Source organism: Mirounga angustirostris, unplaced genomic scaffold (assembly GCF_029215605.1).
Source record: "Mirounga angustirostris isolate CCGP_5_RB_7025 unplaced genomic scaffold, mMirAng1.0.hap1 SCAF_1, whole genome shotgun sequence".
In the NCBI taxonomy this organism is placed as follows: domain Eukaryota; kingdom Metazoa; phylum Chordata; class Mammalia; order Carnivora; family Phocidae; genus Mirounga; species Mirounga angustirostris.
Window position 1 is genome coordinate 207,509,725 of NW_026991709.1, and position 17,704 is coordinate 207,527,428.

Below are 17,704 nucleotides of genomic sequence, written 5' to 3' on the forward strand. Positions count from 1 at the left end.
GGGATCGAGTCCCGCATCAGGCTCCCTGCTCGGCAGGGAGTCTGCTTCTCCCTCTGACCTTCCTCCTTCTCATGCTCTCTGTCTCTCATTCTCTCTCTCTCAAATAAATAAATTTAAAAAAAAAAAAAAGACCTTGTTAAGAGAATGAAAGGACAATCCAAAGACTGGGACAAAACATTTGCAAAGTACGCATCTGATAAAAGATTGGTATCCAAAATATACAAAAAATTCTTAAAACTCAGTAAGAAAACAAACAACTTAATTTAAAGATAGGCAAAAAATCTGGAAAGACAGCTCACCCAAGAAGATACTCAGATAGCTAATAAACACATGACAAGATGCTCAACACCATATGTCAGTGGGGAATTGCAAATTAAAACAACAATGAGATGCCACTACACACCTAGGAGAGTAAAATCCAAAACACTGACAACAAAAAATGCTGGCAAAAATGGGGAACAACAGGAACTCTCGTTCATTGTATGAATAGTATGAATAGAAAATAGTACAGTTGCTTTGGAAGATAGTCTGACATGCTCTTACAAAGCTAAACATAGCCTTACCCTACAACTCAGCAGTCTCACTCCTAGGTATTTACCCAAATGAGTTGAAAAGTTATATTCACACAAATGTTTATAGCAGCTTTATTCACAACTGCCAAAAACGTGAAGCATCCAAGATGCACTTTAAAAAAAATTTTTTTTAAGATTTTATTTATTTATTTGAGAGAGAGAGAATGAGAGAGAGCACATGAGAGGGGGGAGGGTCAGAGGGAAAAGCAGGGAGCCTGATGCGGGACTCGATCCAGGGACTCCAGGAACATGACCTGAGCCGAAGGCAGTCGCCCAACCAACTGAGCCACCCAGGCGCCCAAGATGCACTTTTCAATAGATAAATGGATAAACAAACTGTGGTACATGTATACAACTAAATGCCATTCAGTGATAAAAAGAAATGAGCTATCAAGCCACACAAAGAGATGGAGAGACCTCAAATGCATTTTAGTAAGTAAAAGAAGCCAATATGAAATGGCTAGATCCTATATGATTCTACCATATAACATTCTGGAAAAGGAAAAACTACTGAGATAGTAGAAAGATCAGTGGTGGCCAGGGATTTGGTGGGACAAAGCAAAGAAGGGGAAGAGAAATGAATAAATGAAACATAAGGGATTTTTAGGGCTGCAAAACTATGTATGGTACTCCAATGGTGGATACATGACATCATACGTTTGTCAAAACCTATAGAACTATAAAACACAAAGAGTGAGCCCTCTTGTGAACTATGAACCTAGTTAATAATAATGTATTAGTTTATCAACTCTAATCATCATCAAATATAATACACTGGTTCATCAATTGTAACAAATGCACTACACTAATGCAAAATGTTAGGACTCAGGGAAACTGTGAGCCAGGGGGATGGGGTATATGGGAACTCTGTAATAGCTGCTAATTTTTTTGGTAAACCTAAAACTGCTCTGAAAAATAGTCTATTAACTAAAAAAGAAAAAAAAGAATTACCATTCCATGGAAGATTCATAACTGTGTAAAAATGAAACCTGACATACAATAATACATACATTATGATGCCATTTGCATAAAAGCACAAAAAAATAAAATATATTGACATAGGGATGCATACACAAGTACAAAACTATGAAGAAAAGCAAGGAAATTGCCTTTTAATTCATGACGCTAACTCCATCTGGAAAGAGATGGGGTGATTCTTCCCTTAAGTATCATCTTGAGTGAGATGGGTAGTATGAAGTCTTCTTCCAAGTCTTGATCTGATTGACATTATACAGATTCCCTATATAATGTTTCAGTTGACTGTGCAATTGTTTCATATATCTTCCACATATGTAATATTTTAGTAAGTTTCCAGAATGTAAAACTCAATATAAAAATAAATCTCGGGGTGCCTGGGTGGCTCAGTCAGTTGAGCGTCTGACTTTATTTTGCCTCAGGTCCTGATCTCAGGGTCCTGGGATAGAACCTGGGTAGGGCTCTGTGCTCAGTGGGGAGTCAGCTTGAGGATTTTCTCTCCCTCTTCCTCTCCCTCTTCCTCTCCCTCTGCTTGCATTCTCTCTCTCTCTCTCAAATAAATAAATCTTTAAAAAAATAAAATAAATTTCAGTGCAGTTTGAATCGCTAGCAATAAGACACTGGAAGTAAATTTTAGAAGATATCATGGCTATAGTTTTAACAAATTTCTATTACAGCTAATTTTCTTAAAATCCTAAAATATGTCTAATGAGGGCTATTAAATGGTTATAATGGAAAACTATACATTGAATGACATCAAAGTATCATGAAATAAATGTTAAAATGATGTATGTCCTTAGAAAGGAGACTGAATATCACAATGATGTAATCATCCCATGTAGATCTAGCGTTTTAGTGAATTCCATTAAGTTCACAATCAGGTTTTTGTATTCTTTTGTTTTTGCTTTTTCTTTTAAAGATTTTATCCTTAAGTGATCTTTACACCCAACATGGGGCTCAAACTTACGAACCCGAGATCAAGAGTCACATGCCTTACCGACTGAGCCAGCCAGGCGCCCATGTTTTGTTTTTGAGCTTAATTAAAACTCCTTTTAAAAACCAAAGCAGGGGCACCTGGGTGGCTCAGTCGTTAAGCGTCTGCCTTCAGCTCAGGTCATGATCCCAGGGTCCTGGGATTGAGTCCCATGTCAGGGCCCCTGCTTGGCGAGAATCCTGCTTCTCCCTCTCTGCCTGCTGCTTGTGTTCCCTCTCTCACTGTCTCTCTCTGTCAAATACATACATACATACATACATACATACATACATACCAAAACAGAAGACAAATGTCTAAGAATAGCCAGATTTTCTATAGAACACTTTGAGAGTGTCATGGGACTGAATGTTTGTATCCTCCAAAATTCACATGTTGAAATCCTGCCCTGCGTTGTGATGGTATTAGGAGGTGGAGCCTTTGGGAAGTAATTAGGTCATAAGGATAGAAACCTCATGAATGGGGTTATATGAAGAGACACAAGAGAGTTTGTTTATTCCCTCTGCACTCTATCATGTGAGGATACAATGAAATCACAGCCATCTGCAAGCCAGGAGGCAGATCTTTACCAGACACCAGATCTTCTAGCATCTTAAACTTGGACTTCCCAGCCTCCAGAACTGTAAGAAACAAATGTTTGTTGTTTAAGTGACCCAGTCTATGGTAATTTGTGATAGAAGCCCAAATGGACTAAGATAGGGAGGCACTTTCCCTAGCATACATCAAGGCTTTTAAATCTATAGTAATCAGGACAATATGGTATCAGTAGAGATATGTACAAGTAGACAAATGGAAAATAGGAATTTCTGGAACAAGGGCATCAATTTAAAATACATGAACCTATGACAGAACAGGTAATATAAAAATGATGGACATTTTAACACAGAGAAATGACAAGTGGTTACCTACAGTAAAATAATGAATCACCTGCCTATCATATCCATATACAAACATTATTGTAGAGCTACCTCTGAAAGACAAAAATAGAACACTTTCAAAGTTACAGGCAAATGTTTTTTTATAGCTTCACAATAGGGAGAGCTTTCTTATATAATAAAATAAAGGAGGCCCTTTCTCTACCTTTGTGGAGTGTGTGGTTGACTCACCATGTTTTCTCACAAGACTTTTAGAATCAAGTGATTCTTGGCCAAGAAAGAAAAGCAGAATTGTCCCATTCCCCAATGGATTCAGATGAAAACTGGTAATAAAATCAGGTACATCTCCAAGAAGAGACACTGGAGAAAAACCAAGCTGGGTCTATAAGGAATCACACATCAGATGGCCCACATATTTATGCTCCACTGTGGTAACCAACATCTTACCAGGCCACAGTGAAAACATCACCACAATCTCTGAATAGTTGGGCATGTTTTATTGGGGAAATCATTTTTCTCTTTGTTTCTATGCTTCTGCACTAGCAGGTTGGTTCAGAAATAAATATGTGAGATCTTTAGTTTGGGGGAAAAAAAGGAAGAGAAGAAAGTGAGATGGACAAATTCAACGCTATTAAAATTAAGAACAGTCCAGGGGCGCCTGGGTGGCTCAGTCGTTGGGTGTCTGCCTTTGGCTCAGGTCATGATCCCAGGGTCCTGGGATCGAGCACTGCATTGGGCTCCCTGCTCTGCGGGAGGCCTGCTTTTCCCTCTCCCACTCCCCTGTTTGTGTTCCCTCTCTCACTGTGTCTCTCTCTGTCAAATAAATAAAATCTTTAAAAATAAAATAAAATAAAATTAAGAACAGTCCATCAAAATGTAAAATTGAGTGAAAATTTGGGAGAAAGTGAATTTGGGAGAAAATATTTTAATACCTAAGATGATAAAGGATTAGTGTGCAGAACAGTAAAAAAAAAATGTAAGAAATCAATAAATGTACAAATAAATTAAATATGAGAAAATGACTGAAACTTTCATCAGAAGATGAAAGACCATATAGGAAAAATGCTCAACACCAATGGTAATTAACAAAAACAATATATAATCACATGGAGATTCTGTTTAACACCATACAGGCAAAAATAAAAGGTGTTGGCCAATTGCAAAGAATAAATAAATGCACGTGCATGAATGGTCAGATAGTTAATTCATATCTTCTATCAGCATTTCCTAGTAAATTTGAATTTATCCATAATCTATAGCCCAGCAATTTTTTCCCAATGTTTAAAAAATTTAATAATGCACTAGCACTTGAAGACAAAAAGAAGAATAACATTATCAACAAGTTTGAAAAAAAACCAACAAAACCTCAATCAACTCTGTCCCATAAGCAGTGAGGTAGTGTAAGTAAACTGGGTGACCCACAGCTTCGCAAAGCAGTATGTGTGAAACAGACTGAGGCAAAGAAACCACAAAAAAGCCTTTTCAGCATAATATGAATGATATATTAATGGTAATATTAACGTATTAATCCAAAAGAGGCAGAACTCTGCTTCATGATAAATAGATGAAGGTCACCATATAAAGTTAAAAAAGTCAATTGAACAGGAAGATATAACAATTTTATATGTGCACCCACCACATAAATACATCTAAGTACATAAGGCAAGTATTTACATGTGAAGGGAGAAATTGACAATATCATAATAGTATGATCATAATATCATAATAGTATGAGACTTCGATAGTATGAGACTTCGATAACCTGCTTTCATTAATGGACAGAACATCCAAACAGAATATCAATAAAGAAACAGCTACCTTGAACTATGCTATATATCAAATGGAACTAACAGATTATACACAGAGAGAGAGAGAGAGAACTTTCCACCCAAAGCAGAAGAATACACATTCTTCTCAAATACTCACAGAACATTCTCCAGGATAGATCACAGGATCACAGGTTAGGTCACAAAACAAGACTTAGTACATTTAAGAAGGTAAAAATCATCCCAAGTATCCTTTCACACAGTATGAGATGTGATGAAACTAGAAATGAATTAACAGCAAGAAAATTCACAAATATGAGGAAACTAGTCACAACACTCTTGAACAACCATTGGTTCAAAGAGGAAATCAAAAAGGGATTTTTCTAAATATCTCAAGACAAATAAAAATAAAAATACAACCTAACAAAACTCATGTGATGAGGGGCGCCTGGGTGGCTCAGTCGTTGAGCGTCTGCCTTCGGCTCAGGTCATGATCCCAGGACTCTGGGATTGAGCCCCGCATAGGGCTCCCTGCTCAGTGGGAAGCCTGCTTCTCCCTCTGCCTCTGCCCCTGCTTGTGTTTCCTCTCTCACTGTCTCTCTGTCAAATAAATAAATAAAATCTTAAAAAAAAAAAAAAACTTGTGATGCAGCAGAAGCAGTTCTAAGAGGGAATTTTATAGCAATAAACGCCAACACTAAAAAAGAAGAAAGATCTCAAACAATCTAACTTTATACCTCAAGAAACTATAAAAAGAACAAACTAAGCCCAAAGTTATCAAAAGGAAGGAAATAATAATAAAGATTAGAGCAGAAACAAATGAAATAGAGAGTAGAGAAACAGTAGAAAAAAAATCAACAGGGGCGCCTGGGTGGCTCAGTCGTTAAGCATCTGCCTTCGGCTCAGGTCATGATCTCAGGGTCCCGGGATCGAGCCCCACATCGGGCTCCCTGCTCTGCGGGGGAAGCCTGCCTTTCCCTCTGCCTGTCACTCCCCCTGCTTGTGCTCATGCTCTCTCTCTTTCTCTGACAAATGAATAAATAAAGAAAGAAAGAAAGAAAAAAATCAAATCTAAGAGTTGGGTTTTTTAAAAAGTAAAATCAACAAACCCTTAGCTAGACTAAAAAAAAAAAAAAAAGGGAGAGAGAGAGACTCCAATAAACCCAGAAAGAGGAAACATTGTAATGAGGCTTCAAAAATAAAAAGGATCATAATAGACTTTTATGTACGATTAAATGCCAACAAGTCAGATAATCTAGAAGAAGTGGGCAATGTCATTCTTTACAGAAATTGAAAAAAAAAAATTCCTAAAATTCAGATGGAACCACAAAAGACCCAGACTAACCAAAGCAATCTTGAATAAAAAGAAAAAAGCTGGAGGAATCATACTGCCTGACTTCAAAATGTACTACAAAGCTATAATAATCAAAACAGTATTGTACTGGAATAAAAATAGCCATATAGACCAATGGAATAGAACAGAGAGCCCAGAAACAGATCTAAACATTTACAGTCAACGGATCTTCTACAAGGATGCCAAGAACAGACACAGGGAAAGTCTCGTCAATAAACAGTGTCAGGAAAACTGGATACCCATGTACAGAAGAATGAACTTGGATCCCTGTCTCACACCATATACAAAAATCAACTTAAGGGATGCCTGGGTGGCTCAGTCAATTAAACATTTTCCTTCAGCTCAGGTCATGAGCTGTCCCACATCAGGCTCCTTGCACAGTGGGGAGCCTGCTTCTCCCTCTGCCTGCTGCTCCCCCTTGCTTGTGCTCTCTCTCTCTGTCAAAAAAGTAAATAAAATCTTTTTTAAAAAATCAACTTAAGGGGCGCCTGGGTGGCTCAGTTGGTTGGGCGACTGCCTTTGGCTCAGGTCATGATCCTGGAGTCCCGCATCGGGCGCCCTGCTCGGCAGGGAGTCTGCTTCTCCCTCTGATCCTCCTCCCTCTCATGCTCTCTCTCTCTCAAATAAATAAATAAAATCTTTAAAAAAAAAAATCTTCTGCACAACAAAACAATCAGCAGAGTGAAGAGATAAACTAAAGAATAGGAGAAAATATTTGCAAACCAATAAGGAGTTAACATCTAAAAAATAAAAGGAACTCAACTCAATAGCAAAACCAACAAAAAACAGTAGGCAAAGGATCTGAATAGACATTTCTCAAAATAACAACAACAACATACAAATGGCCAATAAGTCTATGGAAAGATGTTCAACATCACTAATCATCAGAGAAATGCAAATCAAAACCACAATGAGATACCATCTCACATGGCTAATTGTGACAAGACAAAAGATCAAGAGTTGGCAAGGATGTGGAGAAAAGAGTACCTCTGTACACTGTTGGGAATGTAAATTGGTAGAGCCATAATGGAAAATGGCATAGAGGTTCCTCAAAAAATTAAAAATAAAACTACCATTTGATCCAGCAACCCCACTTTAGTATCTCAAAGACCTATCTGCACTCCCATGTTTACTGCAGCATTATTTTCAATAGTCAAGATATTGAAACAACTTAAGTGTCTCAACAGATGAATGAAGAAATTATATGCCTATAGATATAGACACACACTAGAATATAGTTCTTCCTTTAAAAAGAAGGAAATCCTGCCATTTGCAACAATATGGATGAACCGAGAGGACATTAGCTAAGTGAAATAAGCCAGACATAGAAATACAAATACTGCATGATCTCATTTATTTTTTGAGAGAGAGAGAGTGGGGGCGGGGGCAGGCAGGGGCAGAGAGAGAGGGAGAGAAAGAATTCCAAGCAGGCTCCACCCTGGGTGTGGAGCTCAATCTCACAACTCTGAGATCATGACCTGAGCCAAAATCAAGAGTTGGATGCACTCAACCGACTGAGCCACCCAGGTGTCACTGCATGATCTTACTTATATGTGGAATCTAACAACGTCAAATTCACAGAAGCAGAGAGTAAGATGATAGTTACCAAAGGTTGAAGGATGGGGAAATGGCGAGATGCTAGTCAAAGGGTGGTAACAAGTTTCTGTTATGCAGGATGAATAAGTTCTGGAGATATAGTTAATAATATTGAATTGTATACTTAAAATTTGCTAAGAGAGTAGATCTTTCTTTTTTTTTTTTAACTTTTGATTTTTTTTTTTTTTTAGATTTTATTTATTTATTCATGAGAGACACAGAGAGAGAGAGAGAGAGGCAGAGGGGGAGAAGCAGGCTCCCAAGGAGCAGGGAGTCCGATGTGGGACTCGATCCCAGGACTCTGGGATCATGACCTGAGCCAAAGGCAGACGCTTAACCATCTGAGCCACCTAGGCGCCCCAAGAGAGTAGATCTTAAATGTTCTCATCACACATAAGAAACGGTAACTGTGTGAGGTGATGCGTATGTTAATTAGCTTGATTGTGGCCATCATTTTACAATATATACATGTATCGAAACATCATAAACATATTTTTGCATATGGTAGAGAAGAAAAATTCTAAGATACTGTTTATGGATAAAAATACTGGCAAATAACTATTTCTTTGAGACTACAAAGATGCCCATACACTATCATTTTCACATTAACAAATTGCTATGTAAAACAACTAATCAAATCTGAACTTTTATCTCTGCTTCAGAGCTGTCCGACCTTCATCAGTTCGTGGTTGTCACCAGGTGCTCCATGCCTGAGGATACACATGTCCAATTTACCAATTTGAAACTCTCTCTAAACCCCACTCTCACCCCCACTGATCCATCCAATCATTTCTGTAGCTAAGTCCTAACCATCGCATAAATAGCTTTCTCTTTCAAGCAATCTGATTGGCTCCAGGTTGAATCCACCTCTGCCTCTCTGATTTCCCTTAATTTTATTTGTTTGTTTGTTTATAGTAAGCTTTATGCCCAACGTGGGGCTTGAACTCTTGATCCCCAGATCAAGAGTCACATGCTCTACTGACTGAGCCAGCCAAATGCCCCTTCCTCGATTTAAATTATTAATTTGAAATGGTCTTCCAAGATAGATTGTAATGTCTTGGGTAAGTGCCACAGCCATTTTATTTGCTTCTGTTCTCCCTAACCTGTAACACCACCTGCTCATTGAGGCCACACAGAGAATATTTTAAACTGACTATCATCTGCTATAACAGTGTGTGGATATTAATGCTGCCCTCACCACAAAAGGGAGCACCACTGCCTTTCCATTTCTGGAAAATGGTTTAAAGCAGTCTCCTGGAGGACTTTTTATATAAGATAATACAGTTAATAGAAGTAAAAGTAACACTGTTAAACTTAATCCCATCTACATGGTTTAATTTTTTGTAACTTCTTTTTTTTTTTTAAAGATTTTATTTATTTGACAGAGAGAGACACAGTGAGAGAGGGAACACAAGCAGGGGGAGTGGGAGAGGGAGAAGCTGGCCTCCCGCAGAGCAGGGAGCCCGATGCGGGGCTCAATCCCAGGACCCTGGGACCATGACCTGAGCCAAAGGCAGACACCCAACGACTGAGCCACCCAGGCGCCCCAATTTTTTGTAACTTCTTAAGAAGGCAATAAACCCTGTGAATCTTGATTTCCTTAATTCTGAAAAGTGTGATGAAAAAAATCCACACTTGGAAAGTAGTAGGAATAATTGAGGTAGGAGGACAGACACTCTTGGAGGAGCTCACATTAGGGAAGAGACCTGATGTAATTGATTAGTATAAGAAAAGCAGAGGATACTGGGAAGATGGCAGAGTAGGATGCACCAGGAATGTCTCCCTACTTAGACAACAATTGCACTGGTAAAATCTGTCTGACATAAGCATTTGCACTCTGTAGTCTATTGAAGGCTTGCAAATTCCAGGGGATGGTTTGAAAGGTAAACTGAGGTAAACTACAATTAATCTCAGCTCTTTGCACAGTAGCAGCCACCCATCCCCACCCTAGCCTGCTGGCAGTAATCTGTGCATGTGTTCCTGGAGCAGCTTACACACAGCTTGTGGGAGAAAGGGTGGACAAAAAAGGACCTTGTTCCCCAAATATCAGGGATTTGTGCTCTGATGGTTGATTACTGCTTCTGATCACAGAGGTGCAAACAAAGAAGCAGTTGCCACTGTTGCTGCAAATCCCTGCACTGTTGTAAGCCCTTCCCTCTACAAGTGAAATCATTTCCAAGGTATTTGAAGGGTTGGTGCCCTTTTGTCCTCTTTCATTTCTTCCCCTTCTTTTAGGAGCCAGCCTAGAATATTAAAAATCAACTACGTATAAGGAAAAATTAGAAAGTCACCTGTGCATGCCCAAGGAAAGGCACACACTCAGAAAAGACCTAAATTTACACATCATGCTGATCTTTGGCACAGAGAAAACCTACAACAATAAAATAACAAAAAATTTTAATTTTTAATTTTTAATTTTTTTAAAGAGTTTATTTATTTGAGAGAGAGAATGAGAGAGAGAGAGCATGAGATGGGGGAGGGTCAAAGGGAGAAGCAGACTCCCTGCTGTGCAGGAAGCCCGGTGCAGGACTTGATCCTGGGACTCCAGGATCATGACCTGAGCCAAAGGCAGTCGCTTAACCAACTGAGCCACCCAGGTACCCCAAATTTTAATTTTTTAAATTAAGTAAGTGCTATACCCAATGTGGGGCTTGAACTTACAACCCTGAGATCAAGAGTCACACACTCTACCAACTGAGCTAGCCAAGCATCCCTAAAATAACAACAACAAAAAAATTATAAAGCAAACCCTGGAGAAAGGGGAGAATCTGATTCCCAGCATTACAACATTTTTAGATTCAATTGTCCAGATTTCAACAAAGACATCACAAGGCATACAAAGAAATGAGAAAGTACAGCCATTTCAAAAGAAAAAATAAACCAACAAAAACTGCCCCTGAAAAAAAACCTGATGGCAGATCTACTAGACAAATACTTTAAAACAACTGTTTTAAGGTTGCTCAGAGAACTAAAGAAAGATGTGGAAAAGAAAACCATGTATGAACTAAGTGGATATGTCAACAAGAAATAGGAAACAAAATTGGGGCACCTGGGAGGTGCAGTCAGTTAAGTATCTAACTCTTGGTGTTGACTCAGATCATGATCTCAGGGTCATGAGATTGAGCCCTGTGTTGGGCTCTGTGCTCAATGAGGAGTCTGCTTGAGACTCTTTCTCCCTCTCCCTCTGTCCCTCCCCTCTGCTTTCTCCCTCTCTCTCTAAAAATAAATAAATTTAACAAATTAAAAAAAGAAATAGAAAACATTTAAAAAGTCTGGTTACAATTTTTATTTGTCAATTGTACATCAATAAAGATGGGAAAACATTAAAAAATAAACCTATTTCATCTGGAGCTGAAAAGTCCAATAACTGAAATGAAAATTTCAAGAGGGGTTCAAAGGCACATTTGAGCAGACAGAAGAAAGAATCAGCAGACTTGGAGATAGGAAAATGGAAATTATTGAGTCTGAGAGACAGAAAGAAAATTGAAAAACATGAAAAGAGCCTAAGGGACACTATTGAATGGGCCAACATATACATTATGGGAGGCATAGAAGAAGAGAGAGAAAAGGGGAAGAAAGAGTATTTGAAGAAATAATGGCTGAAAACTTCCCAAATTTGATGAAAGACACAAACATAAAAAACATACAAGAAGCTGAATGGACTCCAAGTGAGATGAACTCAAAGAGACTCACACCATGACACATTATAATCAAACTGTCAAAACCAAGGGCATAAAGAATTTTGAAAGCAACAAGAGAAGAGTGAATATAGGGATTCTCAAAAAAAATATTTGCAAGTTTCTCATCAGAAACTTTGGAAGCCAGAAGACAGTGGGCTGATATATTCAAAATGATAAAACAAAACAAAACTATCAATCAAGAATCCTATACCCAGCAAAATTATCCTTCAAAAGCAAGGGAGAAACAAGTTGCAAGGCATTTACAAAACAAATAGCAAAATGATAGAAGTCCCTCCTTATCAGTACTTATTTTACATGTAAATGGGTTAAATGCTCTAACCAAAAGACAGAGATTGGACTTTGAATTTTTTTTAAGTGGGCTCCATGGAGCCCATGCAGGGCTTGAACTCTTGACCCTCATAATAACATATGAGCTAAGATCAAGAGTCAGATGCTTAACCAACTGAGCCAGTCAGGCACCCCTGGACTTTGAATTTTTAAACATTAAGGTTTCCCATCTTTTTATGAATTATAAGTACCAGATATAAAAGCTTTATGAATCAGATGATGAAAACCATGTGGAAAATGAGACAAAACATCCAAAGGTCATTAATTAGAACAATATCTTTAAACCACTTATAATAGTTGTAACATTTTCTGCCACGTCAGATGGGCATGTTTGGAAGATAAGAGAACAAGATGACTGAGTAAAATGAATGAATAAATGATCCCATTTCCTTAGAAAATTACATGCACACACACACACACACACAGTCTAGTATCAGAGGACACTGTACTATCCCTGAAGGATAAAATACCATACTCTAAGATGCTCCTCTCCTCACTCCTCACAATAACTGCCCCATAAACTGTCATGTTTACTTGTTCCCAGAGAGGTGTTTAGAGAAAGGGCAGTGTATCCAGTTAAGTGGAAGGGGGTATTTATTTATGGGTTTTGTACATTTTTAAAGATTACAGCAATTAAATAGTTGATTATTGTATTGATTTAAATATTTATGAAAGCTTTCAGAAAAAATAAGCTTTCATGTTACCATGATGTGGGAAAAAGGAATAATTATTCTTGTGAAAAATTATAAAATAAATCCAGAAAACCTATAGGTAGAGAACCTTAGGAGAGCCCTGAGAGACCACATTTTGGCAAGGAATTTGGGGACTGAAACACACACATCACCATGTGCTTTTGCATTAGGATGTTTCCTTTTGGTCTTCCTTTAAAATAGACAAACAAACAAACAAACAACCTTCTTCCCTACCACTTGGTCAAGAAACATTAACCTCCACCTGCTGATAACTTTATATTTTTATATTTTTACTTTTCATTATTTCAATGTAAGTTAACTTTACTGTATGCTGTGAGGTAGGGAGTCTCAGGTCATCTTTCTGCAGGTTGATATGTAACTGTCCCAGCACCATATTGAGTAGACTTTCCCCAATGAATTGTCTTAGGCAATTAAAAAAACTGATTAACCAGGGCATGTGGGTGGCTCAATTAGTTAAGTGTCCAACTCTTGACTTCAACTCAGGTCATGATCTCAGGGTTGTGAGATCGAGCCCCATGTCAAGCTCTGCACTGGACAGGGAGCCTGTTTAAGATTCTCTCCTTCTACACCCCCCCTAAAAAATAAAAATAAAATAAATGAATCAATAAATAAATTAGCCAAAAATGTAAGGAATTGTTCCTGGACTGTCTCTTTAACCTCACTCAAATCTCAAGTGGGAAAGCAGTAGGCACTGCTCATAAAAGCTGCACGGCCTTATAAAGACCCACAATGCCCGAGGCAAGAGATTAGGGGGTAAAGACATATAGTAGACTGCCTAAATTCTAGAGGAGAAGCTAGAAAGTTTCTTTGAGATTTCAGGACATCTAAAAGCAGCTGTGTTGCAAGTGATGTCAGGGAGGATGGTGGAGTAGGGAGCACCAGGAATCTTTTTTTTCCCCACCTAGACAATTATACTGCTACAAATTGTCTGAAGTTAACTATTTTGAAACTATGGAGTCTATTTGAACTTGCACTTCCAGTTCCAGTTTTTTAACTTTCAGGGCTTTGAACTTGTGGCTGGTAAACTGCAGTTAATTTCAGTCAATTTTAGCCTTTAGTGCCGGAGTGGAGTGACCTATCTATTACCCACCACCCACTCCATGGCAGACAGCTTTGGAGAAAGTGACCTGTATTCCAGGTGTGTCTTGCTCGAACCGAGGTAGGACAAAAAGATTGTCTTCTAGTTATCCGGGTTCTAGGTTCTGATTGCTGCTTACTGCTTTTGATCACTGGGGTACAGACACCAAGGCTGGCTGCCATTGTTTCAACCCCCACCGACTACAGTGGGTTCCAGGAGATTTTTTTTTAAGACTATTTAATTACTTGAGCTAGAGATAGCCCATGCTCATGTAAGCACGAGTGGCAGAGGGAGAGGGAAAAGCAGACTCCCCCTCTGAACAGGGAGCGGACACAGGGCTCGATCCCAGGACTCCAAGATCATGACCTGAGCTGAAGGCAGACACTTAACCAACTGAGCCACCCAGGCACCCTGGCTTCCAGGACATTTTAATGAATAGTGTCTGTTTGGAACTCCCCCCACCTTTTCTCCCTTTGGGAGCCAGGCATTTAAGGATGATGACACTCATAAGCAACCAGATATATGGGTGAATTTAGAAAGCCACTGCACATGCCCAAGGGAAAACACAGGTTCAGAAAAGACTTCTGAAGGTCTTAAGCTTCCACCTTAGGCTGATCTACAGAACAGAGACCCCCCTACAACAATTAAAAAAAGAAAAAGGGAAAGAAAACCCTGGAGAAAGAGTGAGAATTAAATTTCCAGAGTTATCACATTGTTCAATGAACAGGTTCAATAAAACACAACGAGGCAGACAAAGAAACAGGCAGATCTGATCCATTCATAGAAACAAAATGAACAAAAACCAGTGTGAGGAAACACAGATGTTGTACTTACTAGAAAATAAAACAAAAACTATAAAACAATGATCTTAAATATGCCCACAGAGTGAAAGGAAAACATGGGCAAAGATGGGAAAATGGTGTATAAACAAAACGAGAATATCAATGAAGATAGAAATTATAAGAAGGAACCAAAGGGAAATTATGAAGCTAAAAAGTACAATAACTGAAATGAAAAAAAAAAAAATCGACTACATGGTTTATAGATTTAAGCAAGAAGAAGAAAGAATTGGCAAACTTGAAAAACGGACAATTGAAGTAGGTGAGTATGAGAAGCACACTTCTTTACCAGCAGATTTTTAAAAAAGATTTTATTTATTTATTTGAGAGAGAGAATGAGGGAGAGAGCACATGAGAGGGGGGAGGGTCAGAGGGAGAAGCAGACTCCCTGCTGAGCAGGGAGCCCGATGCGGGACTCGATCCTGGGACTCTAGGATCATGACCTGAGCTGAAGGCAGTCGCTTAACCAACTGAGCCACCCAGGCACCCATACCAGCAGATTTTTCATCAGAAATCTTGGAGGCCAGGGCACCTGGGTGGCTCAGTCGTTAAGCGTCTGCCTTCGGCTCAGGTCATGATCCCAGGGTCTTGGGATCGAGCCCCGCATCAGGCTCCCTGCTCCGCAGGAAGCCTGCTTCTCCCTCTCCCACTCCCCCTGCTTGTGTTCCCTCTCTGGCTGTCTTTCTCTCTGTCAAATAAATAAAACCTTTAAAAAAAAAAAAAGAAGAAATCTTGGAGGCCATAAGGTAGTGGTTGATGTATTAAAAGTGCTGGGGAAAAATTTTTTTAAACAGACTGTCAACTCAGAATTCTATATCCAGTAAAACTGTCCTTCAAAAAATGAAGTAAGGGATGCCTGGGTGGCTCAGTCAGTTAAGTGTCTGCCTTTGGCTGAGGTCATGATCCCAGAGTCCAGGGATCGAGTCCCGCATCGGGCTCCTTGCCCGGCGGGGAGTCTGCTTCTCCCTCTGTCTGCTGCTTCCCCTGCTTGTGCTCTCCCTCTCTCTCTGACAAATAAATAAATAAAATCTAAAAAAAAAAAAAAAACTGCTTTGCTGGAACTTTAAAAAAAATGAGGTAAAAATTAAGATATGCTCAGATAAACAAAAGCTGATGAGATTCATTACTACTAGACCTGCCCCACAAGAAATGCTGAAAAAGTCCTCTGGGTTTAAATGAAAGGATATCAGACAGTAACTTGAGCCATAGGAAGAAATGAAGGTGCCTACAATAATAGGAAAATAAAGAGTGGTTGTTGTTTTTTTTTAACTGAGTCAGTAAAGTCTGACCCACACTCAAGCAAAGGGGAATTAGGCTCCATCATTTGAGAGGAGGATGTTATGGACTGAATGCTTGTTCCCTGCAAATTCATGTTGAAGCCCTAACCCCCAGTGTGATGGTATTTGGAGGTGGGGCCTTTGGGAGGTGATTAGGTTTGACTGAGGTCATGAGAGTGGGGCCCTGTTGATGAGATATTGCCCTTCTAAGAAAAGACACCAGGGAGCCCCCCATTTGTTTCCCTTCCCCATATTGTCTCTGTCTCCCTCTGCCATGTGAGGACCCAGCAAGATGGTGAGCATTTGCAAGCCAGGAAGAGAGCCCTCATCAGGAACTGAATTGGCTGGCACCTTGACCTTGGACTTCCTAGCCTTCAGAACTGTGAGAAATAAATGTCTGCGGTTTAGACCACCCAGCTGATGGTGTTCTATTAGAGCAGGCTGAATGACTAAGACAGAGGAACAGCAAAGAAGTTAAACTCATCACACCAGAGATGTGACATGATGGAGAGAGAGTGTTGGGGTTACGCCTGAGCTTTGGAGTTGGAAAGAACTGAGTTCATACCCAGACTGTTGACCTTGGACAAGTACCTTGAGTTCTCTGAACCTCAGCATGCCCTTTTATAAAATGAAGATGATAAAGCCACCATGAAGCCACCTTTAAACCACATAACACAAGACTTGACATCGTGTAAATATAGGTAGCTGCTGTTTTTATTACTGTTATTATTGCTCGTGAAGTTTTTCATGCTAATGATGTGATGGAGCAGGCAGGTCTGGGTCTCCCACTACCCAATATACCAAGATGAAGGGTGTGGACTTGCTCTCCAGAGCACCTGGGAGCCAGGGCTGGGGGCTGGGGGCTGAGCAGGGGAGAGACAGGAAATGTCCCTTTGGGATTGCAGTAGATGACTAGGAATTAAAGGCTGGGACAGCCACCCAAGTGATGGGTGTCTGGCCCTGGGTGTTGGCCATGGGGATGACAGGAGTGAGAACAAGAGAGGAGCTCAGGACTAGGTGTGGGTCTCAATGGTGACCCCATGACCCAGGCTGAGAGGAGCAGTGAAGGGGATGAGAGGGGGGGAATGTATCAGGAATTCAGCTTTGACCTTGCTTTGCTCAGGCCCTTCCTTCTGCCTAGGATGTCTTTTCTTATTGTGCCTTCCTGATGCTCCCACTCGCCCCGGAAGATGCTGCCATAGACCCCTCCTCAGAGAATCTCTCTGGAGCAGATGTAGTGTGCAATTTCCCAAGAAGCCCACTGCTCATCAGGTTATCCTGAAAGTATCTGAATCCCCAGGTGTGTCATTCGGAGTTTCTCTGGAGCAATCCTTGGACCGATGCATCGTGGGGCTCTCCATGCCCTGCACAAGAGGACTGGAAGAAGCCTCTGCCTTGCTCACCAGAACGGAAACGCTGTGCTGCTGCAGTTCGGGATGTAGCCACGCGGGGGCAGCAGTGCACAGATCAAGGGTCTGAGAAAGGCACCTAGCCGATCTGGTCCCTGCTGGACGCCCCCTGAGCTTCCCAGGCCAAAACCTCCGCCTTTTTTTTTTTTTTTTTTTTTTTAATGGGTAGAGGGGAAACCTGTACAACCCAGTTTTTTTCCCCACCTGCCCAACCCACCCAGTGCCCGAGCC

General features: G+C 40.0%; 1 pseudogene; it reads left to right on the top strand.

The window, feature by feature from the left end:
• The first annotated feature begins 3,645 nt into the window (after window positions 1-3,645).
• Window positions 3,646-3,801, top strand: LOC123834839 (large ribosomal subunit protein eL39-like; annotated as a pseudogene).
• Window positions 3,802-17,704: the final 13,903 nt, after the last annotated feature.